This window comes from Aedes aegypti, unplaced genomic scaffold (assembly GCF_002204515.2).
Source record: "Aedes aegypti strain LVP_AGWG unplaced genomic scaffold, AaegL5.0 Primary Assembly AGWG_AaegL5_hic_scaff_1162_PBJ_arrow, whole genome shotgun sequence".
Classification (NCBI taxonomy): domain Eukaryota; kingdom Metazoa; phylum Arthropoda; class Insecta; order Diptera; family Culicidae; genus Aedes; species Aedes aegypti.
Window position 1 is genome coordinate 1 of NW_018734582.1, and position 27005 is coordinate 27005.

The 27005-nt window shown below is 37.5% G+C and overlaps 1 pseudogene; it reads right to left on the reverse strand.

Moving 5' to 3' along the window:
• Positions 1 to 5044: 5044 nt before the first annotated feature.
• LOC110680281 lies at positions 5045 to 27005 on the reverse strand (annotated as a pseudogene).

The following is a 27005-nucleotide window of genomic DNA, read 5'->3' on the forward strand; positions in this document are numbered from 1 at the left end:
TGGAGATACAGCCCGTCTTATATCGAAGTTCCAATATTGAGAAGATGGAGGAGATTATACTGTGTATTTTGAGGTTATTAGTAAACAGTCTCGGATCGCGCCTGTCGTTAACATAGTTTTTTATTATATTGTTCTAAGACAACAGAATTGCGCGTGGATATAAGCTAGATCGAGGTCGCTACGACTATACATTTATAGGTTAAATTTGTTGACGCATGGCAGATTTGCGTTTAAACTTTGCGTATTTACTCTTCTTGTCAAATGCACATGGACAGCAAGGTTGTCATTGTTTGAATAGTTAGATGGACATCGGCAGTAAAATCTGATTTCTATTTTATTCAAATCTGCCAGAGCCAGCCATTTCCCAAATAGCAAATATTCCAACGGCTAGAGCCGTGTTTTAGTTACGTTACAGCTTCGAAATCCAGAAAACGATCGTGATTACTTCCACCTGTGAGGAATGTACTCTAAGGACAATTACTTCCACATGATCGCCGACGTTTTTTGTTGGGTTTATACAAGATATGCTGCTTTGACGTGGTGGATATTTTGAGTGGTAATTGTATTTCAGCGGATGGTTCCATCGCGATTATAGAATTGCCGGACTGGAAACTCAACAAATGTCGTAGAAGCTAATAATGTAGGCGCTAAAAGTAATAATTAACCACTTTATACGACTCGAGCAAGAACTACAATTTGGAATCGATATATTTCAAAATCCAAATAATGTTCGAGCTATATGGTGTCTTCCAGTAAGTTTGTTCTGGAGGGAGCGCTATCTGATGGTACCTCATTTATTTCGGAATTTGGCGCTATGTGGCACTAGTGTGCATGAACCTTTTGCTTTTGTTTTGCAATATCTCATGAGCTTGTCCATTTAGGCTGTGAACCGCAAAGTTGTTTCAGTAGCTCAAGGACTATCACTATATTGTTGGCAAGAGATTCGAGATTTTTCCAAAAGGTGGCCTAGTAAGCATGAAATTTTGTTTTGTGGAATATTCAGGATCCTGTCTACTTAGAGATATGGCATCTTTGGCAAAGTTGTCAGTAGACTCAAGGGCTATTATGTCAAGCCAAGAGATTATGGAGCATGTTAAGCATGATAGCCCTTGAACTCATCATTTGCTAAATGGTCCAGTGCTCCTGATGAAATGTGAAAAACAAAAGTTTCATGCTCACTAGCGCTGCCCGGTGGCACAATTTTGACTAAACTACCTCTAACAATTATAGTCCTTGAGCTACTGAACGATTTTGCCGAAGATGCCAGCATACTAAGTACCGTAAGGACGCCATTCACCGCTCATTTAACAGCATTTCAACATGTTAAATTCCGTCAAAAATCATTCGCTTGATATTTTTCATAACTTTTTACGCTAGACGCAAGATAAATCATTTGTTTTTGTAGGAAAAAAGTTGAAATGTGAAAAATGTATAATGGTACCGAATGACATGTATGCCAATGATACAGGTTTAGGGCGCCATTCACCGCTCTCCCTAAGAACTCATATTTATTACCTTAAACAGCCTAAAATTATTTTTTAGAAACAAAATGTATAAGATAAAATCATATAAATTTCATTCTGATACAACCCTTTTTGGTATACCAATACATGCTATTAACTTTTATAGCGAAAATTTGTTCAGATTTTTCAAAATAACTCAATGAGCGGTGAATGGAGCATGAGCGGTGAATGGCGTCCTTACGGTAGTCAGGTTCCTGAGATATCAGCAAAATAGTTTCGCGTCAACTCGCGCCGGCTAGTGGCAAGATTTTGAATTTCTTGGCTCAAATAATGATAGCCTTAGAGCTGCTGAACAACTTTGCCGAAGACGGCATTTCTCTAATGTCGTTCTCGTTTTTAGGAACTGCGCCAGTTCTAACCTAGGTTCAAGAAAAAATCGACATAAGTTGTCAGAATCTAGGTATCTTAAAACAAAAGTTTCATGTTCACTAGCGCCGCCCGGTGGCAAAATCTAGAATTTCTTAACTCAAATAACGATAGCCCTTGTTCTACTGAACAACTTTGCCGAACACCGCCATCTTTCTAAATGGCTCAGGCTCCTGAGATATTTGCAACACAAAATTTTCAAGCACAGTAGCGCCGCCTGGTGGCGGAATTTCGAAACTGAATAATCACCGTATGCCAGGCCTTGATCTCTTAAACAACTTTGTCGAAGATGATTCTGCTATATTTTATCAAAATAGCGAGGTATTTCATAACATGAAAACCCAAGGATGTTGTACAAAGTACAACACGCGACTACTCGCGTTACAAAAATTCGCGCGACAACCGAAAGGTTAAATAAATGTAATTAGGTTTATTGTTTTAGTTTATTGAAATGCAAAAGATTTCAGTACGCCTAGGCGCGCCTGTACAAATATCTGAACGAACGTAATATGTTTTTAACAAATTGTTAAAATGTAAAAATAAATATAATAGTGCCCAGGCCGGTAACACTGCGGAACACGTTTTTGTCTCAAGCATCAAAATACCGCTATTTACTTTATTAAGGTTTGCTGAATCCATTGCCGTTTTTAAAAATATCATAGCACGTCTAGTTTTTAAGATATTGTCTGTTGAAAACGCAACAGAATTCAAACTTTATGTGTATAATAATAATAATTATCAGCAAAGTTCATAATACTATCGATGCTCAAAAGTTTTTTTTTTGTGTTTTAGATATTTGCCACATAAGATAAACGAAGAATTTTGTATGGAGACTGTAAGCATGATAAAAAAATCGATTTAATCTAAATTTTATCGTGCAATTTCAACTAAATTATATCTGAAATGGAAGTTGAAGTCCTATTTTGCATGTTTGCTGAATTAGATCCCAAAAAAGTTTGATAAAGCATACTTTAAATTTTATGTAAACATCAATTAAATCTATATTTTATACAACTTTGGCGACCTGTATCTAAAAATTATGACGTGCAGGGACATTTCTAAAACGGCATCAGATTCAGCAACCCCAAATCTACTTGAGACACGCAAAAGTGCCATTTTTGTTACGCTGTGTAATAATGACCGAAACATGAAATAGTGTCTCCTTACCAGCCCTATAATGCCGCACTCTGTACCATGGAAGTGTTATGCCTTTGTTAAGCAGAAGGCAATGTATTAGTCTATCTAAGATTATCTAAGTATTGTCAATGTTTTATATTTTGCACTTACCTGCACCAAGTTGCATTACTCTTTATGCGATTATGTGTTTTTTAGTATTGATAGTTATCCTCCTTGCAGTCTACCATTATTGAAGGATATCCTGTCGAATTTACGCGGTTGAAAAGCATGTGTTTGCATCAAAATTATATATTTTGTTGATCGCTTTGACAATTCAGGTATGACAGAAAAACAAGTAGCGCTAGATGTTCTACAAATGATTCTTTTACAACGGTTCTTTCTACCGAATATCGCCTCTCATTGAGGGACCTTTGGGTATTGCTCAAGTACCTATGTTTCACATTTCAGAGACTTAAGCTAATTAATGATTGAACTGATAATTAGTATGCTCTAAAGCTGTCTGGCCATAAAATACTTTTGGAACAAATTGAAGATCATTGTAGAACATGCAGATAAATAATTACTGTTACATTGCATTACAGTAAGGATTTGTAAAGATACCGACAGAAAGCTAACAAATATGTTCTTGATCGGTAAATGAGAAAAAGTATTTGGATTGTAAAAGCTATTCCTAACAAACGCTCTGTATATGCAAGTCGAACCTAAGAATAACGGTACATATGAATCTTAAAAAGTGATGCTGGAATAAACAATCATTTGCAGTTTGTTTTGTACTCTAATCCTTATTACTAAAATATCACAGGATTATGAATTTGAAAGTGTCGATAATCATGCTTCAATTAGCACCCACACCAATCTCACACAAAGATTTTGTCTTGAGTATATCTATTGTAAATAACTATCAGTCACACAAAATGAGTACATCAGTCTTTTCGTTCTTATTTACAATAAGTGATATCTTTGGCATACAAGATGCATTGCAATTGACAAAACAAAATAAAACAAAAACAAAAGATGCCACTCCACCAGAATTGAAGTATCACAACATATTGGAATGGTTTGAAAACTTAAAAAAGCGAATAAATAGAAACTACAATAAAGAAACAAACTAAAAACAACTTAAAAATGCTAGTCTTATAAATGTACAATTTAAACTCTTAGCTATAGAAAAATACACAGTACAGGTTTTGTTTTTTTTTCTTCTTTTTTGGTTATCATCGTAATTAGTTTAATCAATCAATTGAATACAATCTTCTTGTTTTTATTTGCTGCTCTATTCAACACTGATGCAACGTTGGGATCCAGGTTATTCCACGATTCCGATAGTTGACCGTCTGGGCTGCTCACCGTTGACCAGATGATCCGGGTGAACAAAACGATGCAAAATGTACAATGCTGTTCCAGGGATACTGCCGGTGCAAGCGACGAGAGTTGGATGGATGGAAGAGATGTGGAATATCGCTTTCATTTATTGTTGCTTTTTGCGGGTTAAAGTTTGATGCCTAACGGTGTACGTGGTGGTACGGAGCCGATCATTACAATTACTAATATTGGATGATACAATTATTTTAGTATGTAGCGGTATATAACCACAGTTATAATTTATGTTCTATACATTTGACTTCGAATTGCAATTTTCGCAACGAAATATGCATTCAAGTATCCCAATTGTTAGCGGATGAATGACGTGGTTATTGGGATTGATACCCCTATTTTCCAGGGTACATTTTACACTGTCTCAAGTGTTTAAAATTCAGATTGTTGCTCATTTCGAACAATAGACCAATGAGTATAAGTCTAAACATTTTCCCTAAAAACTAATGATGGAGGGCTTACTTTTTGCGAACACATACAAAAAGAAGTTCAATATAAAGTGTGTGTCTTGAAGAATGTTAGAAGCGGATTTCAAAATAATGCTGCCTCATAGTAAGAAACAATACCACTAGTTTAGCAGCGTATAAAACAAACTTCGAAAAGCGTTCTGATTACATATCGAACGCAGAATGAATCGTTTTAAAAGGGCACATTTGATGTGCATCCTAATGTCGGGAACGGTGTTCCTCGCGACGCTCACGATCACGTTCGACGTTTCGCGATCACGGTCCGATGACCTATAGCGATCGTCGTTATAGTAGCGTTTGGAGTTGTCTGTTGTATTTTCCACTGTTGGTTCTGGGGTTTTGTTTGCGGGGACGTGAGCGTCTAGACCTGAAAACGAAATGAAGCATTTGGTGAAGATACTTTCTTGTGTATACAAATGAGTCATTCTCGCGAAAACCAGGCCGGTCATTCGCAGATATAGTTAGAACTCCATTTTTTTGCCATTGTTTGATAGAATATACTAAAACGACTAAAACTAGATTGAGAAAGCGGCCTTTTTTTTAGCCAAGTGGTTAGAGTCCGCGGCTACAAAGCAAAGCCATGCTTAAGATGTCTGGATTCGATTCCGTCGGACCAGGATATTTTCATAATGGAAATTTCCTTGACTTCCTGGGCAAAAAGTACTATCGTACCTGCCACATGAATGCGAAATGGCACCTTTGGCAAAGGAAGCACTCAGTTAATAAGTGGAAGTGCTCATACTAAAGCGTGAGAAGCAGGCTCTGTCCCTGTGAGGACGTAATGCCAAAAAACAGATGAGAAGCGTTTAGTTGATTCAAATTGGTGGACTCCTCGTATTGCCCTTCGTCGGATGTCCATGAGCGATACTGTCCGTTTAAATTCATTTATTTTATACTAGTTTTATCTTATTGTATAAGAAAGTCCATATAGGGTCGATGTACCAATAGCCGCATAACTAAGAACAAAATATTCGTATAAAATCGAAAATACGCTAGCGCTTATTTTTACATCATCTGAAAGCTTTTTATCTTGGTGTTGTGGGAAAAAATATGAAAACTACGAAAACTCATATGTTGTATTTATTGTCGCTTGTTGCCACTATAGGAATACATGTGCCTATAGTAGCACTATTTCTAATTCTGTTCCTATAGTAGCACTAGGCATCACGGCCGTTGGCAAAACACTTAATCGAAACCATATTTTTACAGACTTTTATATTTTTCCTACAAAATATGTATCAGAAGCTTTCGTTTAATGTAAAAAAAGTTCTAATTATCAATTATTTTCGTATAATAAAAAATAGTTTCTCTCAGTAGTGCTATTATAGGAACAATAAGTTTACTATAGGCGCAAGGGAGCTAAAATTTTGGGCGAAACTAATTATTTCGATCATTTTATGAACAAAATCAAGCTGTGTATCAATGGTACTTAGATAAATAGCTTCTGACCTTCATGTCAAAAAATATTTTTGAAAAGATTTATAGCGTAACGGCCGTAAAAAGCCACTAGTGCGACTATAGGGGACTGTCTACTAAGGAGCACCGACCCTACCTACCGAAAATAATATACTTTTAAATTACGTTCATTCGTTTTGCATGAAAGTGCGGTCCTATAATCGGTTCACAAAAATTGTCGAAGCAAGCATTGTAAGGTTATGTAAATCCTATACGATCGACTACTTCTAATGAGAAGGGCCGTGGCTATTTACGAGAAGTCTAATGGCTATTTACGCCTATAGGGGGCGGACCTGGGTGTAGTGGTTAGAACACACACCTCTCACGCCGAGGTCCTGGGATCGAATCCATCCCGAGATAGTCACTAAAAATTTCAGTGACGACTTCCTTCGGAAGGGAAGTAAAGCCGTTGGTCCCGAGATGAACTAGCCAGGGCTTAAAAATCTCGTTAATAAAGATAGAAAAAAAAAAAAATATTTACGCCTATGAAGCGATCTTCAGAAAAGTTGTTCATCCGCTTGTTGCTGCTAGGGGCGCCTACTTACCATGTAAAAATGAGCACTTTAAGCAAATTCTACTAGGATTTCACAAGGGATGGAAAACTCAAGTATTCGGCAAAGTTGTCAGGATGTCAAGAACATCCGGATAGCAGGACTTTTGATTTAAAAAAATCTGCTTGGTGTCGCGGAAGAGCAAATAAAGTTAAGCTTTTCAAGCGAGTTATATCTTCTGATCCAGATAAGATCGAAAATTCGAGTCTTGAACATCCAATACGTGAATTACTAAGAAATTAAGGTGAATTAGAACTGAATCACTGGAATATGAAGTAAATCAGACCTGAAAACTATTGAATATGATGTGAGACAAGCCTAAATGAGGTGAATCAGACATGATTTCCAAAAAAAAATAAAAAAATAAAGTAGAACAATCCAGAATCTTTTGAAATTCATATAATATTTTGAACATGGAGTGAATTAGAAAATTAAGTGAATCAGTCCTAAACTGCTTTGGAAATGGTGGGAATTCGACATGAATTACTGGGAAATGCAGTGAACTAAAATTTGACTTTAACTAGAAATGAATCAGACCTGAATTACAGGAATATAAAGTAATTCGGACTTTAATCTCGTACGGTTCTTTTCAGTGGTAGTAAAAACGAAATCCTGAAGCCAAAGAAAGCACCACGGAAGATAAACTAAACACAAAAAGTTATGTATTCATGTAAGGTTTGATTTCTAATCACTACTTTTTTGAACCAGTTTTCCTAATTGCAAGTTAATTTACGTTTTTTCATTATTTTCCATACATTTGACAGTTCTCGACTACCATTCTTCCATGCGCTTGAGTTGGAAATTTGAGAAATTTGAGAATCCAGCCGTAACGCGACCCGAATCACTAACAATTGAATTGAATCAAACTAGTAAACATGAATATGAAGTAAATCACACTTGTAAATGAAGTGTATCATTTAAGTATTATTGGCAGCTGATCAACAGCTTATTCAGCTAAAAATTTACTTATCCAATTGATTTCAGCTATCAATGTTTATTTAAAGTTGAAGTGGATTGGTTATGAATTCCTCATGATTCTACCTATTACCCCCGAATGGCATCAACCCGAATGCCACATTCCAGATTGTATCATTACCCCGGATGCTAATTCCCGAATTTACAATTATCTTTACATGATGACATTTGCCTATGATATAGGAATTCGGAGTAATGGCGTTCGGGGAAATGGGGTGGATCATTCCTCAAATATGAAGTAAATCAGCCCTGAATCTCTAGAAAACAAAATCAATCGTATTTGAAACACTTGAATATAAAAGTGAACCAGACATGAATCACTTGAAAGTGGAGTGAATCTTCTCTAAACTGCTTGTACATGTAGTGAATCATGCTGAATAACTGGAAAATGCAGTGAAACAGAACTGAATAACCTAAAATAAAGGTAATTCATACCCTGAATCAGGTGAATGTGAAGCAATTCAGACCTGTATCACTTGAATATGAAAATGATTCAGACCTGAATCACTTGAATTATGCAGTGGATCCGGACATGAATTAGTTGGATATGGAGTGAATCTAACATGAATCACTTGGATATGGAGCGAATCACACATTAAATCACCGGAATATGAAGTGAATCAGTCATGAAGTCACTTGAATATGAGATGAACTAGTCCTGAATCATTTTAAATGTGAAGTGAATCATACCTGAATCACTTGAACATATAGTGAATAAAACTTGAATATGAAGTAAATCACATGAATATGGAGTGAAACAGACATGAATCCATTGAATATAAAGTCAATCAAATCCTGAACCACTTGGATATGAAGTGGTTCTGAATTGAATAATTTGAATATGACGTTAGCTAGGCCTGAACCGATCACACATGACGTAAATCATACTAGAAAACAGTAGAATATGAATCAGATCAGGAACACTTGAATACATTGTATTAGACCTGATTTAATATATAATTCTGACCCTTACTTCAAATCACAAGACAGAAAACGGCTGTCATCCACGAACAACTGGAGTGAAGCCAAAAATTTGGTGCTGGATGTTCATATCTTGATATCGAGTTAAAGAACCAGCAATGGCTACATTGTACCGCAGTAACACTGATCATGTTCTTTTAATGAATGTTCGAATCCTCTGAGCAGAATCTCAATAGAGAAACTTAAAAGTAGATGGAGTACCGTGTACCTTTTAATTCCGCTCCTAATGCTTATCTTTGACAGATACGCGTATTTCGACTACCACTTGCAGTCTTCTTCCCAGTGTCAGTTACTCGTATCCACAATACGCGTATCTGTCAAGATAAGCATTTAGGGAGCGGAATTAAAAGGTACATGGTACTCCCATCTACTTTAAAACTGATCATGTGTTTTATAACGGGGAGATCCCGGTCAATTTCAAGTTCAAACTGCTCATTTTCATTAGTTCACTAGCGCCACGCAGCTGAAGAATAACTAATCAAACTGTTTGCTGTCCGAATTCCTTTGCCGAATACTCGAACTTGCTATTTCATCAGGGATCACAATACAGAACTAGCTTAAAATTTTCAATTTCACATGTTTCATTACCGCCACCTAGCGGCCAAAATTACGAACTAAACTGTTTGCCTACCAGATTTCCTTGGTCTTCTGAACAAATTTGTCGGTAGACTTGAACTTTCTATCTGTTGGGGGCGAATGGAGCAGAGCTGGAAGCACGGTCTTATAACCGAATGACTCCTCGCTTTACCACTGGGCTTTCATCCTGACAGCTGGACTGTCATGCGACTGATGCTATGTCAGTTTATATAAAAATGTCATTACGACTTCCGCCTACCCGAGAACACCATTCTATGTACCGGTACCTTTAAATAAAGTAGTCTAGTTTTAATTATTGAATTCGCGTACGTCTCATTCGGGTTCATAGTTATCACGGCCACCTGTAGACGCGTATTCAACACTATCTTATTGGATCATGAGATATAGGGGGAGATCCCCCAGTACTAGGCTGACATAAGCCAACCAGATTAAAACGGGACAAATAAAAAACAAAAATGGGACAATTTTAAAGACATAGATTATGCGATTGTGCTACTTTTCTCCGAATGGCCCGTTTCTCCCAAGCCATTTATCGAATGACCCTTCCATTGTAAAGCAATGCAGCTCAAAAGATGCAATAATAGTTTTACCCGAGCAGGGCGGAAAAAAGCTAAGTAATACCAATTTTGATATGGAATACAAAAGTGATTATTAATTTGATATAAGATATTAAGATATAAGAGATAAAAGATCCGAAAATAATATCTAAAATTTATCCAGGAATACTATAGCATATCATATTTTAGCTTTGTAAAATTTGAAATGATTCTGAGGCCTTCCTTCCCTGGTATAGTACCAATGAGTTACATAGAATATCCAATTTTGAAACATTGGAACAAATGTCAAATACAATCATTAATAATTTCAGGCAAAAATCGTTACAATCTTCTAATTGCCACGATTAATGCGTTATATGTTTAGGTTAAGTTAGGTTAAGTATATTAAAAACGTTTTTTTTTCTCTTTATAAGCAGGTGAAATCAACTCACCTGTAAAAAAAAACTTGAACTGCTACGGCAAATGAAATGTAATATGTTGTTAACAAATGTTAATTAAATCTTAAATTTTGTTTTACCAAATTAGGATGATAGTGTTGTCAAATAACACAGAACACCTACACTGAGAACAAAATATAGTAGTTCGTAATCATTTTTTCCGGTCAATTTAACTATATTTAAGGTTAATTTGGAGATAAACTAAAAATATAGTTGAATTGACAGTATATTGTTAAGCATAACTATACCATATAGTTGTGATAACTATATTTTTGATGTGAATTTACAAACGTCAAACGTCAAAATTTAACTATATTTTAGTTGACTCCCAAAGTGAATTTTTTTTGAGTTTACATTATTTTGCAATGTTTACTCAGCATTTTGTTCTGCTTATCAACATATCTGAAAAGATTCGGTGCTGCTTTATCGATCTAAAAAATAACATTGCAAAAATGAAAACAAAGGGCGAGTCGACAAACTTGATATGTGGTCTCCTGCGTGAGAGGTGGTCATCTTAGCACCTACACTATTCCTTGCAAGTTAGATGTAAGTAGATTTGTGAGCATGACTTGAAGTCTAGGGAGGTGAATGTTTCCGAATAGTGATAATTATCAAAATTATAATTGTTATAAGTACAAGTGGATAGCTCAATCAAAGAAGTGTGTGTATTTGATTTGACGTTAATTTAGTGTTGGCATAAGTTAATTTTATTTCGAAACAACTATTTGTGCGTAAGTAAAACTAATTGACAGAATTGTTATCTTAACATACAGAAATTCTTCTGCGTGTAGATATAAGAAATGAATGTAATGTTTGGAATGATACTAATAAAGATATTAAAAAAAAAAAAAAAGCTTTTGTAAAATCTAACCAATATTAGCGAGCTGTTCCTTAGATCCAACATCAAATTTAGTTGTGGCTCAGAAGTTCCAGGAATAAAATCTTGATATAATCTTCAGATCTTTTATCTCTTATGTCAATCAATCAATATCTCGATTTAATGGTCAGAACTTTGCTTCTGCTCGAGTAGTGAGATAGTGTTGAGTTACAAAAAAAAACGATAAGCTACCAAAGAAGGAGATATTTGATCATTCTCGACTAAATACATATTGTTCACCACCTTGAAATGCGAAAGGTTATGACAATTATGAGTGGTAGAACTTTCCGGAGAACTGAGCTATTCGGGGAAACGGGGTTTTCGGGGAACTAGCATTCTGAGAACCGGCGTTGGGAAAACGATATTCGGAAAACCGCCATTCGAAGGAAAGTAGCAGAACCAGATTATGCAATCCCAAGCTACATGTCTGTATGATTCAATAAAAATCACTTAAGAACCTTGAAGCGCGTTCTTTGATTGTCCCAAGAAGCAGCGTTTTTGAAAAATCCTTAAAAAAGCGTTACACTTTTAAATTTTTCCAATTCAAACGTAATTTTTTCTTAATATTTTATTACTTTATTGAAATATCCACTTTTTAAACAGTTAATCCAATCAATTGCGTATCAGAAGTAAACATATATAGTTGTTCTTTTTCATTTTAGGTATTATAGAATCTTATGAAGATCCGTATTTTGGAAAATCCACCAAAATTTGGGCATAAATATGAGTAAAGAGAATGCAAAAGTTAAGCAGAAGCATGTAAGGATCAAGTTTAACTCTGAGAAACTAATAAATTCCTTGGAAAATACATAAGGTAAGAAAATTAACTCTGAAATATTTCTAAAAACTGTTTGTTATGTTGATAGTTTTTATTGTTTTACTGGGTGGTTGAAATTATGCGCCAATTCTCCATTCCTAAAATACGGGACAATTCAAGCATTTTCCATAAAACGACGGGACAGCCCGTTGAGGGGATGAAAACGGTACTGTCCCGTTAAATACGGTACGTATGGTCAGCCTACCCAGTACCGGACACTTAAGCCACTAAATTCATAATTCGAAAAATATTGATTTTATTGGGCTCGTGTTACCCATTTATGATAAATATTATCATTTTTATAGTGTACAAAAATAATTTGAAAATATAAATATGAATTTTGACATTGCATTTTGATGATGTATTTTAGTACCAAATTGATCGATCTTGAAAGGTGGCACCCAATACCGGACACGATCTGGAAATGCCTCGAATTCTGTAAATTTGAACATCATTGAATGTGTACACTATAGGAATAGTTTATAATTGCCAATTCAATGCATTTGCAACATTCACAAGAATAATCTGAGTTTTTCTTAGTTTGCAAGATGCCTATCAAAACCTCTTTCATATATGATGAAAAATAGCACATTTTACGATGTTGTTCTGAATGTTCATTCTTCTAAATTTTATTGCATGTTTGTTACCATGATCGACGGAACCCATGAAAAATGAATGTATTTTGAGACACTGATGCACTGCCCATATTCGCATAACAGTCCCATTTGAATTTTCACCACTTTTGAGATAACTTCATGAATAGTGTTTATTTTAAGTGTACTTTTCGAAATCATTTTTAAAATTTTACTTTTGTATGGGCAAAATGCGAAAAAAAAATACCAAACCATGTGCGTCCCATATTGAAAGTACCCGCATAACAGTCCCATTAGTTGATAACGAAGAAAATGAACTAATATATTCCTTCAATTATTGTTGAAATCTAGCATTATGGTTTTCATTTTATAAAATATCAAATTATACAAGCTAAGGTGGTACAGTTCATCTATATTTAAAAATATTCTTATACAAAAAAGTTTATTTTTTCTTGATAGGCAAATTTTCCCAGAATGCTTTTTTCTCTTCTGAAACCAATGGTAGAATCAAACTGACAAGTGAATCCTTGCGAACAGCGTCAATACCCACGGGGTTTCCTTGCATTTTCAACGAATTTCCCAAATTGAATCCTTCAGCGTTGATCTGTTTCATTTGGGATTTAGAAAACAACGTACAATTATGTGTTGCTTCTCCGTCGATTACAGACTCGCTGTATTTTAACACGAAACATCCTTTTTGAACAATAATCTTCTTAATCTTGTCAATATATGGTCGCTTTGTACATTTATTGAGTGTGTACTGACTGACGTTAAATGGGCGTTTGGAAGAAATCAGACACTTGCATATCAAATACATCGACCCTTATTTTTTGCTTTTGTTACAACAATCAACAAAATCAGGGTACGTAATCGTCGGATTTTGGCGCATTGCTTTTTCTACAGCCATAAACGTATGCCCAGACTCAAAAATATTTGAGAACTATTTCCCTCTTAGTCGATACTGTGGCTATGGCTGTTATTGTCATCCGGCGAAACAGCCACGGTAGTTTCATCTTCTAATGTCGATGAGTTGTCCGCTTATTGTGCTACCGCAGGATCGCGCCCATTTCCATTGGGACTCGACATCTGATACGGAGAAACGAGGAGGTTCTGAACTCACCTTAGGAAATTTCACATTTGGGTGGACGCCAACAGGATTGCCGTCATCACGCTGACCAAACCTGGCTCGGTTTCTTAACTGGTTTAAATCCAACATCAACGCGTTACGGGTGGATTCACCAAACTTTCCGTATCGGCTGGCCGGTGCGGACAAATCGAATCCAGCAAAATCTTCATCACTGCTACCTTCACTCTCACTTCCACCACCATACAATTTAATGTATTCGAGGGACATTATTACAATTCAAACAACGGTTGGAAATCCAAAAGTGTCTTGGAATCGATTATAAACTTGGGACAATGTGTCAATGTTCGCGATAACAAAGTAAGCGAGTCCCAACTAATGGGACTGGTATGCGGGTATAAATGCATTTGGCGTGAGAAATACTCGGATAAGGAGTCCCATTTACCAGGATTCCAATTTAAATATGAAAATACAACGCATTCAAATGTATATTAACTGCCAGCGACTCTTTCATATTGTAATTATAATATGCTGAAACAATGCTACCTATATTTATTATAACCAGTAGCAGCAAAACGTATTTTTTTGTAAAATTGTAAAAGATGCGTTTTCTCAACATGATGATTTCTCGAATGGGACTGTATTGCGAGTATGGGCAGTGCAATAATTACAAAGATATCATATAACAAATCAAGCTGTCCGAAACTGAGGGACAGGGAGGTGCTTAACCAAAATTGTAATTTGTCCATATTTACTTCAATTATGGTACAAAATACATTCATACTATCAAATTAGGATTATGTTCGATCATGCTTGCAGGATCCAAAGTATTTTTTCATATTCAAAATAATTACTAATTTCAAGGATGTGTTATTCTCGCAAACATTAGTCTACATAATAGCTGTCTTTTCTACTAATACACCATCTTGATTGGACCATGATTTCTCAATGTTTCGACTTTGTCCGGTATTGGGTGCTATCCGGCACTGGGGGATCTCCCTCTATGCTCATTTTATACGCTCACTATCGCCATCTAGCGAAGAGAACCAAAATGTCTGTCTTCCGGATGTTCTTAACTTCCTGAACAACTTTGCCGAATACTCGAACCAAAGACAAAACAGACGTAACACTTAGAATAAATCACGATCAAAATCACTGTGTTTGACCGATGGGCCGACAGGAGGCGGTAGTGTATAGGGTGATCGGGGGCATTTTGGGCCACCTAAGGAAAAACGTCATGGAATGCTATGAAAAACAGCAAAAACTATCGTTTAAAATGCAAGTGACTTGTACTATAACATGTTATCTTCCAAGTTATGACGATAATTAATGTTAAAATCAACTTGCAAATTATTTAAGGAACGTTTTTGAAAAACCATGTTTTTCTGCGTGTTCACCAAACCATATGGGGCATTATGAGCCAACCTCATTCAATCGTGTGATTTTTATGTGAAACAATATAGAGAAGAGCTTATGATAACCAGGCACAATATTGGAAAGGAAATTTTATCAGCTTTGCTTGGAATTAATAATTTTAGCGGCTTATTTTTGATAGATATATAACACATAGTTATCAGACCACGAAATTCTAGTATTAAATTACGACATTTGGTTCAAACTATTTTCTAGCAAAGTGTTGCACTTGTAATGGTGCACCAAGAATGACTATGCAGTAAAAAATAATCTAGTATATTTCGGCAGTTAATTTTTATTTTTAAATCTCTGTTTTGCTTAAATCTAGGTGGCTCATTTTGCCCCGCCCCTTCACTTTTTAAATAATATTCTGTTTTCCAACATTTTTTCTAGAATAAATCTAATTTTGCTCTCGAATTGTTCAGTATTACCAGAAGTATCAGTTGATTGGTAAAATTTTGCCAGAATAATAAATATACCGTGAAGGCCCCATACTCTGCGCACTTAAGGCTTTTCAAATTTCAAACAGCTGTAATTAATTGAAAACAAAACACAATACTCTGAAATTTTGGGAGCAAATACTCATTGATCTTATGTATAAGGAAAAAATATAAAAGCTTCACTAAGTAATAATTTTTATTGCAAATTTTAAATTTTTCTCAAAGATGTTCGTGTTCCTAACTCTGCGCACTCATTTGTGCAATGCTCCTTATTCTGCGCATTTAGGTTCCTAACTCTGCGCACTCGATACATTCTTTATAACAGTTGAAGTATTTTACTAGAATCATTACTAGCATTTAAACTCTGCATCAATCTTCATTTTTCTTGCTTTATACGGCTTTACGTCCCCAGTGGAGCGTGGAATGTCTCTAAACATAGTTTACTAAGTGAAGTAAATTTTATCTATAATTCAATCCATGATAATTACTGTTACTGAAGTGCAAACTCCCAAAATAATCGAAATCATCATATGATTTCCAAAACATGTAATTAACTTAGTTTTCTAAAATCTAAAACCAACATACAAAAAGGGTACAAACTACGTCTTTTTTGCGTTCACCCTTGGCGTGCAGAGGAAAATTAGCTTTGACTGTTTAATGTATTTTCACTAGAAAATATAAAAACCAAATTTCTCTTTGGTTCGGTTCGGATCCGGGTTTGGTATTAAATAATTGTCTCGAATTCGGGTCGGATCCGGGTTGAAGAAAAATAAATAAGAAGAGGTTTTGGTTTGTTATAAGTCGAACCCGAAAATTTCTACTAAATACAAAAGAATAGTTTGAGCGAAAGGGATATACTAATTCGTAAGCGGACGTAATTAATGAACGATTCCTGTTACAGATCAATAACAGTACTTTATTGGCGTTTCTATATAGTAAATACGATTAAAACCTCGATGTTTTTATTACTCGATATTGACTCATGAAACTATACAAAAAATGAAATTATTTTATTGCATGGTAAGGCAGCATTCAAAAATTACGTCCATCGTTCAGGGGAAAAAGAGTCTACGAAAATGTGACAATGCATGCAATAGGTACTGTAAAATTCGCAACAGAGTATTGTGGAGACGGAGTGTAAAAATCCTTAAAATATGATGGACGTCATTTTTTTAATCTTCCCTTACTATGATGATCCCCTCAAACAATTTTCCAAAGTACTTCTATTCCATATCTCGATGGTGACGACAAGTCGATGGTCCCTACAATATCGACCTCTGGAGGGTTAAACTTTATTTATTTATTTATTTATTTATTTATTTATTTAGGTTTACATCAACAGACTATTTTTAGTCCCAATGATATTAAAAATAAAAACAAAAATACATATTATATAACAAAACAAACATGACAAACATTGAATATAAAAAAGTCAAGATCGTAAAACATTTCAAACTTAAAATATGTCTTCAGTCCCTCCGGCAGCGAAAAAACTAGAAAATTTACGACGAAGCATATTTCGTGTCAGATGGAAATCGAAGATCGACGCCACACGATTAAAAAACACGTTGCAGACCATGAACAGCATTGCTCAATCCATAACAACAAGCGTAACAAAAATGACATGTTTGCGTGTCTCAAGAACCAAATTATGTGTCTCTAGTAGATTTTGGGGCTGCTGAATCTGATGCCGTTCTCAGAAATGTTCCAGCACGTCACAATTTTTAGCTACAGGTCGCCAACGTTGTACAAAACCACTTGCTTTTATTAATGTTTACATGAAATTTAAAGTACAATTTATCATACTTTTTTGTAATCTAATCCACCAAACATGCAAAATAGAACTTGAACTTTCATTTCAGACATAATTTGATTGAAATTGCGCGATTAAATTTCGATTAAACCGATTTTTTCAACATGCTTGCAGTCTCCATACCATTGCTCTCGAATTGTTCAGTATTACCAGAAGTATCAGTTGATTGGTAAAATTTTGCCAGAATAATAAATATACCGTGAAGGCCCCATACTCTGCGCACTTAAGGCTTTTCAAATTTCAAACAGCTGTAATTAATTGAAAACAAAACACCAATACTCTGAAATTTTGGGAGCAAATACTCATTGATCTTATGTATAAGGAAAAAATTATAAAAGCTTCACTAAGTAATAATTTTTATTGCAAATTTTAATTTTTCTCAAAGATGTTCGTGTCCTAACTCTGCGCACTCATTTGTGCAATGCTCCTTATTCTGCGCATTTAGGTTCCTAACTCTGCGCACTCGATACATTCTTTATAACAGTTGAAGTATTTTTACTAGAATCATTACTAGCATTTAAACTCTGCATCAATCTTCATTTTCTTGCTTTATACGGCTTTACGTCCCCAGTGGAGCGTGGAATGTCTCTAACATAGTTTACTAAGTGAAGTAAATTTTATCTATAATTCAATCCATGATAATTACTGTTACTGAAGCTGCAACTCCCAAAATAATCGAAATCATCATATGATTTTCCCAAAAACATGTAATTAACTTAGTTTTCTAAAATCTAAACCAACATACAAAAAGGGTACAAACTACGTCTTTTTGCGTTCACCCTTGGGCGTGCAGAGGAAAATTAGCTTTGACTGTTTATGTATTTTCACTAGAAAATATAAAAACCAAATTTTCTTTGGTTCGGTTCGGATCCGGGTTTGGTATTAAATAATTGTCTCGAATTCGGGTCGGATCCGGGTTTGAAGAAAATAAATAAGAAGAGGTTTTGTGTTTGTTATAAGTCGAAACCCGGAAAATTTCTACTAAATACAAAGAATAGTTTGAGCGAAAGGGGTATACTAATTTCGTAAGCGACGTAATTAATGAACGATTCCTGTTACAGATCAATAACAGTACTTTATTGGCGTTTCTATATAGTAAATACGATTAAACCTCGATGTTTTATTACTCGATATTGACTCATGAAACTATACAAAAAATGAAAATTATTTTATTGCATGGTAAGGGAGCATTCAAAAATTACGTCCATCGTTCAGGGGAAAAAGAGTCTACGAAAATGTGACAATGCATGCAATAGGTACTGTAAAATTCGCAACAGAGTATTGTGGAGACGGAGTGTAAAAATCCTTAAAATATGATGGACGTCATTTTTTAATCTTCCCTTACTATGATGATCCCCTCAAACAATTTTCCCAAAGTACTTCTATTTCCATATCTCGATGGTGACGACAAGTCGATGGTCCCTACAATATCGACCTCTGGAAGGGTTAAACTTTATTTATTTATTTATTTATTTATTTATTTAGGTTTACATCAACAGACTATTTTTAGTCCCAATGATATTAAAAATAAAAACAAAAATACATATTATATAACAAAACAAACATGACAAAACATTGAATATAAAAAAGTCAAGATCGTAAAACATTTCAAACTTAAAATATGTTCTTCAGTCCCTCCGGCAGCGAAAAAAACTAGAAATTTACGACGAAGCATATTTTCGTGTCAGATGGAAATCGAAGATTCGACGCCACCACGATTAAAAACACGTTGCAGACCATGAACAGCATTGCTCAATCCATAACACAGCGTAAACCAAAAATGACATGTTTTGCGTGTCTCAAGAACCAAATTATGTGTCTCTAGTAGATTTGGGGCTGCTGAATCTGATGCCGTTCTCAGAAATGTTCCAGCACGTCACAATTTTTAGCTACAGGTCGCCAACGTTGTACAAAAACACTGCTTTTATTAATGTTTACAGAAATTTAAAGTACAATTTATCATACTTTTTTTTGTAATCTAATCCACCCAAACATGCAAAATAGAACTGAACTTTCATTTCAGACATAATTTTGATTGAAATTGCGCGATTTAAATTTCGATTAAACCGATTTTTTCAACATGCTTGCAGTCTCATACAAAAATTCTTCGTTCTTTCTATATGGCAAATACAAACAATTCTCTAAAAGCATCAAAAAATAACTTTTTCCGTATCGAAAATAATACACAAACTTTGATTGATAAGTATTGTTTAACACATTAAAGTTTGAATTCAGTGGCAAAATTAAGCCAATATATTACCTTACAAGCTGGGAAACTGCATGCAAGTTGGCTGAAATAGTCATATTTGCATTTTCAACAGTCAATATCTCAAAACTGGACGTGCTATGATATTTCTGAAAACGGCAATGGATTCAGCAACCCTTAATTAGTGAATAGCGGTATTTTGGTGCTGGAGACAAAACGTTTCCTCAGTGTAATTGGTGCGACGAAATGGAAGCCTCATCATCGAACTATTCCGCATGGACGAGGTTGCACGTTCAGATGCATTTGTTGCAGGATAGCTTCGCAATCGATTCTTCCGTTTAGAGTATCGACGACGGTTAAAGCTCTACAAACGTCTCTTCGAATTCGCAAAGGTTGCAAGTCGATCAGTTGGCAGCGGCTCTCGTAACTCGGAAGGCGTAAAGGGTCTCTCCAAGGTAGCCTCCGAAGTGCAAAACGAAGAAATCTCCGTTGAACTGATTCGATTCGCTCGCATCCGTTGTTGTAGTTCGGACTCCAGACCGCAGACCCATATTCCAATGTTGCTCGAACGAGGGAACAGTATAACGCTTTCAGCAATAGATGTCGGTAAAGTTCTTTGCAGTTCTAAAGACGAAGCCAAGCGTTCTTGATGCTTTATCGACAATATAAGCGATATGATGGGAGAATGTCAGTTGCGAATCCAACAGAACACCCAAATCCTTAACGCACTGCACTCGTTCGATTGGCGTATCAAAAATGCTATACTCGAAGATTATCGGCTGTTTCTTCCGTGCTGGATTGGACGACTAGTCGGTTGAGATCACACCATCCAGCGAAGACGTTTATCTGGTCCTGGAGATAACGGCAATCTTCAATTGAGGCATATTCGCAGAAAAATTTTAGGTCGTCTGCGAACGTCAGTCGACGCCCTTCCACAACAAAGTGTACGTCGTTAAAATACAAAAGGAAACCAACGGACCCAGATGACTGCCTTGTGGTATGCCTGATGACGCGTAAAAGCAGGGTGATCGATATTCTCCTAAAGCTACCACTAATTGACGATCGGTGAGGTAAGAGCGGAACCATCTCATAGGCTACTCCAACTCCAAGCCTATCGAGTTTGGCGATTGCAATTTCGTGGTTTAGCTTATCGAATGCCGCAGATAGATCGGTGTAATCACGTCCGTCTGGGCCCGAACATTCATACTCTCAGTGATGTACGACGTAAGGCATAGCAGGTTGGTAGTAGTAGAACGGCCGATAGTGAATCCATGTTGATCAGCACTCAAATACTGTCTGCAGTGTGCGCCTAGCGAATCCATGACCACCAGCTCGAACAGCTTAGCTACAGCATTCAACGATGTAATCCCACGATAGTTGTTAACGTCACGCTGGCTTCCTTTCTTATACACGGGAAACATTTCGGCTGTTTTCCAGCAAGTCGGAAATGTACCGCTGGTTAGTGAAAGCTGAAATACCTTGAGAAGCGGTTCCAACAAGCTGCCGATCATTCTTTTCACAAAAGCAGCTGGAACACCGTCTGGCCCCGGCTTGAACGAAGTTTTGAGCTGTGATGCCGCTTTCGAGATCGTTTCTTGAGTAAGGTGTATGCTGCTAAGCGTTTGATTAGCCAAAGGCACATTGTTGGCCGCGGAATTGATGGAATCGACGGAAAGTTTTTCGTTTACAAACACACTTGCAAACTTGTTTGAGAACAGATTGCAGATTTCCTCTAGGTTAGACCCAGTAGTGCCGTTGAATGTCATGGATGATGGCAAACCAACTTCCTTCCACTGTTCGTTCACATAATTCCAGAAGGATTTGGGATGCAATTTTAGTCGGCGTTGTATTTTACTCTGATGACGATGAAAACAGAAACGACTCAAACGCTTGTATTCATAGTTGAGTCTAACGTAGTAGCATTTCGATGACCATGTGCGAAATTTGGTAAACCGTCTGAGCACTGCTTTCTTCTTCCTCTTCAGCAAAAGAAGATCGTTGGTCATCCACGGAACACGTGAATCGGTCCGAATGACTTTTTTAGGAACGTGCCTCTCAATGACATATGCCAGGACGTGAGAGAAGGTTAGTGCTGCATTATTGACATCCGTTATATTTAGAATGCAATCCCAATCTGTCTCGGACAACAATTCAGCTATACTATGGAAATCAGCTTTGCGAAAGTCATATGCAACAACCAATGGACTAGAGATGAAATCACGAACAACATTGGTTTCGATGGCGACTACTAGCGGCGGATGATGAGAAACAACCTTGACCAAAGGTGCAGGGGCCGTCGATATGAAAGGAGCAGTATCACGACCACTCACGAAACAGAGATCCAGGTAGCGGCCATTTTCGTTCATCACGTGGTTGATCTGAGCCAGAGTAGCAGTACTGTAACAATCAAGAAGATTGACAGCACCAACGTGAAGCGAAGTGCGTTGATAATCGGGACACAGAAAACCACTGTGAGTTGGAGTCCATGCGATGTCTGGCAAGTTAAAATCACCAAGAACGATCATTTCGTCACTAGGGGTGGCATATTCCGAGACGACGGCGATTGATTGACAGTGCGTGTTGATGTAATCCATATCACGAGTCCGGTCCGGAGGATGTATACCACGCATAGATAGAGTTTGCGGTCGCTAAGCTGAATAGCCACCCAAACTTGTTCCACAGAAATCCTGGAATCGTTTTCGATTAGACTTGCTTTAAGCCGGGTATGGACTCCCACAAGCACGCCACCTCCAACCGTTTTGCAGCTGTTATTCGTATTTCTATCGCAGCGGAATACCTTGGTTGATTGTATGTTGAAAATAACGTTTTTTAACTGCTGCGCATAGTATGGAACATAGTTGAAAAATGGTTCCTTACTATGCGCACTTAAGAAGAATACGAAAATGAAGAGAAAATAAGTTGCACTTTACCAGTGATGATTGCTCGATAAATAAACTAGTGCCTACTAAAAATCTGAAATATGTTTCTTTTTAATTTGCTTCAAATGACTTAAGTGATGATGTACTCCCTTAGCATTTTTGCAAACATGCAGTCAATTTGGACGTTTTTCAACATTTTTAAAGCTATTTTATTTTTTACTAAAGTAACTAGTGATCCCGGCAAACTTCGTCTTGCCATCAAGTAGGCTGTTGAAAAACGCAACGGATCGTCCCATACAAAATGACAGTTCCGTTCACGCTCGTTTTTCCAACTTTCCCGGAGAGTATCCTGGGATTTTTATGCACACAAACACGTCGGAACCCTTGATAAACAAAACGAAGAAAGATTACTTCAAATCCGTTGACCCGTCCTCAAGCCATTTCGTGACATACAAACATTACTCCATTTTTATTTATATAGAAGATAGAAGATAGAAGATAGATAAACGTAAGTTTGTCAAGAAAATTCTTCGCGTACGTTTTTATTACTATTGTAGCAATATATGAATAAACAAATTTAAACAAAAAATTAAGTATTTTACCAGAGTTTGGTGGATTTTTGGTAAAAGTGCGCAGAGTTAGGAGCTGCGCAGAGTTAGGGGCCCTCACGGTAATTGTCTTACAGCCTTAATTGAAAACTACCAAAATAATAAGCTTTTCATGACAAAAGACAAATATGTACATTTTTGTGAATATCTCGAGTTGTAAAACGAATATTTTTACGGTTTTTATTGTGGTGGCTATTTGAAGCATCCTCTAGCAGATCATAATGACACTAGACATTAGAACACTGCTTTTGAGGTCAAATCCGAGGTGGTTCATATTGCCCCAATCGCCCCTAAACGTCAAACTCGAATAAAAAAGATGCGAGCGCTGCGGGCCACCATATATTGGAATCGACCGTTAAAATGTGGTGGATTAGCATCGATGAGATCGTGGCGTCTGTTTGTCTGTGCTCGAACTTTCTATCTCATGTGGATCATAAAACGAAACATGCTTAAAATTTTACATGCATACTAGCGCCACCCCTAGCGGCAAAATGGTGAACCGAGCTCAGGGTGGCCACATAATTTCTGTTTTGAAATTCCTGTTTTTTTCGGTTTTCTCGGTGTATTTCGCTAAAATTCGTCTGTGTGTTGTAACTATTGCATAGTAGGTATTCGTCTAATTCGGTTTGTCTCAAGTTCGTCGAAAATCAGTCAAGCCCTGGAAGCTACCGTGGGAAAGAAAGGGTTAGGATTTATCAAAAATTGGCTTTTGGCAACTGTTCAACATGCTGGCTATCGAGGGGTCTAGCAATTTGAGTTAACCAAAATGTTTCTCGCCTAGTTTCAGCGAATTCTTTTGAACAGTGACTAAACATTTGAATTCTAACGATATGTGCCGATGACGGCCTGGTTTCTGAGAAAAATCACACAAATTAAAGTTTACTCACCCATCACGTTCACGCTCGCGGTCACGATCACGATCTCCTCCGCGATCTCGTTCACGCGATCGCTCCCGGTAACCGCGAGAATTTGACCGTTCTCGTCTTGATCTCGAACGAGGATGAGATGTGCGATCACGAGATCTGGACCTCTCCCGTCGGCTGTAGCTCTTTGTCTCAATGCCATGCAGAGTATCCTGGAGCGAGCTTATCAAAATCTTACACCGTTCGTCGTGAGCGACCTTGGACTGTTTGATTAAGGATATCGCCGTAGCAAGTGTTTCAATTGCACTCGAATATTCTCCAGCAGCTGCGTCCGAGACGGCTCTGAGGAATAATTCATTGTCAATGCGTTTTTTAGATGAAAGTGATTATAGAATTACCTAGCTATAGCTGAACTACTAACGGTACGATTTCGAGTCATAATCTCTTCAAATTCGGCTTCACTCAGTTGTGGAGCAATATTATGCTCTGGAAATGGACCTCCAGGGGCTTTCCACCAGGACCTGGCCAAGGACCACGGGGTGCTGCTCCTCCCTGTGGATTGAAGTGGGGCGGAGGACCTTGTCCAGACGGAGGACCATGTGGGGCCGGTCCGCCGTTTGGATGATTAGGTGGTCCGCCTCCTTGATTGAAGAATGCGGGATTCACGTGAGGTGCAGGACCTTGTGGCCCAGGACCACCCATCGGAGGACCACGAGATGGGCCTTGCATATGAGGAGGCCCTTGACGAGGCCCAGGTGGTCCAGGTGGAAAACCGCCAGGTCCGCCATGCATTGGAGGACCATTCCAGTCCGGCCTTGGTCCACGGGAAGGAGGTCCTTGATACTGAAAAAGATTCATAATAGCACCACACGTTAATAACACGATTTTCTCACCCACCACACCAATAATGATGCGAAACATTAAACGATTAAGAAAAATGAGCAAGACATATTTACATCCATGAAATCTCTGTGATCTCTGTGATGGGTAAGGCGTTTATTTACCATTTGCGGTCTATGTGGCATCGGACCTGGTCCACCCGGCCCACGCCCCACCAGGTCTTGGACCATTCATCCTTGGTGGCCCATTCCATTGACCTTGGTTTTGGAATCGTGGTGGACCTTGTTGCGGAGGTCCGTTTCCTTGATGCATTGGTGGACCCTGTGAGAATTATTATGTAAATTAGCGATTCAATATGCACATGATGAATGAAATGATAACACAACTAACTCAAGCGTCCCATTAAACAATAAAATTATCTACCTAAAAGTTCATGCACATACAGGCAAAACTTGTTTGTATAGGAAATACAAATCTGCTATACAACGTAATTCTATAACACTAGCCCGAATATGAGAAGCGTGAATTCCACTATTGTTGAAGCATATACCTAACACGAAAGAACAGCAAAAAAGGGATGAATTCAACTGACTTATTAGTTTCTCATGACGTTAAAAGTCTTTTAGTTTATAAGCCTTGTAAAAATAGTCGATGATTAGAAGCAGGAAAGATCACTGACAAAATTTAAAATCTATTTATCTGAAAAATAGACAATGTTTATCATTCGGGCTAGTGGCATTCGGGCAAGTGACTTTCGATGAGTGACGTAGAATTATAAAATGTAACCTCTATATCTCTCATTTTTTTTTTGCAGTTGAAATTAATAAAGTTAACCCTGTTTGACTGTTCGTGGTAAACGTTACGTTATATCAAAGTACTGTATAGTATATTTTCTGTATTTTAATATTTTTGGCTTAAACTTTGAAATTCCTCTTTTTATGTGATTTAAATTCAGAAGAGTACATGAATGTTTTGGAAACTTCCGAAAAATAAGCCATCCCTACTGTATAGCAATAGATTTCCTATTCGTTGAACCACACCAAAACATACACCCAGATTAGAAATACAATTTCACCAACCTGTGGTCTCGGTGGTCCTGGAGGGCCTCCCATGTGCATAGGTGGTCCAGGCATGGGGTGTTATGGGGTGCCTCATTCCCGGCGCATATTCGGTCCCATGCCCATTCCGGAGGACCACCGGTCCATTGGTCCTCCCGGTGGTCCACCCATAGGTCCTCCCGGTCCCATCGGGCCCATTCCCATGTTTGGCGCCGGAGGCCGCGGTGGCCCATTAGTCTGACCCTGCGCCGGCGGAGTCGGACGAGTTTTCTGCTGGCTTTCGAACTGATTCAACGCCCTGTTTGGTCGGCAAAGTGACAACGGGATTCTGGCCGTGCAGCTCCTTTTTCGGCAAACGCTCCATCACGTAACGATACTGTTCTCCGAACCGAGCGAAACCACACAAAATCCTTTCGATTGTCCATTGGCACGGTTTTCGAAGAATTTCACTTCTTGAAAATCATTAACGCCCACTTCCGCAATCGCGTCCGCTATATCCTGATCCGTTGTCCACCAGGACAGGTTTCCGACATACAACTGAAACCTCCGAGCCATATGATTCATCGGTCCCGACCCATGATGATGATAAGCACCATTAGTGTCCACTCCATCTAGGCGCTCCATTGACGGACCTCTGCCGGAACTATTCCTCCATGGTCTCCCGAAGGAGTTATAACATCGTCATATAAATCACCACCTTCTCCGCCGAATTCCTCCTAAAAACAACAAAACAGTGCACCATTAACCCAAATGTTAAACAAATCTCATTATAATCCTTACGTTTGTCTGGGTAAAATCCTGCTCCAGATCATCAGCATACAAATCAATATCCACGCCATCGGCCATCTTTCCTTCTCATTCGATAGCCAAAAGTAGGGCTCCGCGAATCAACCGAATTCTTTCCCGCGATTATTCACCACTCAGCTCCACCAAACTTATCACAAAATAATCCCAAACGAAACGGCATACACTCGCGAAATCGGTTCACAACCCCAGGCTTGACAAACAAGCGAAATTACGCGAAGACTAGCAATGTAAAACTTTTCCCGATGCGAGTTTTTCCTTCTCGAATCAAAACTTTCAGCGAAAATGCC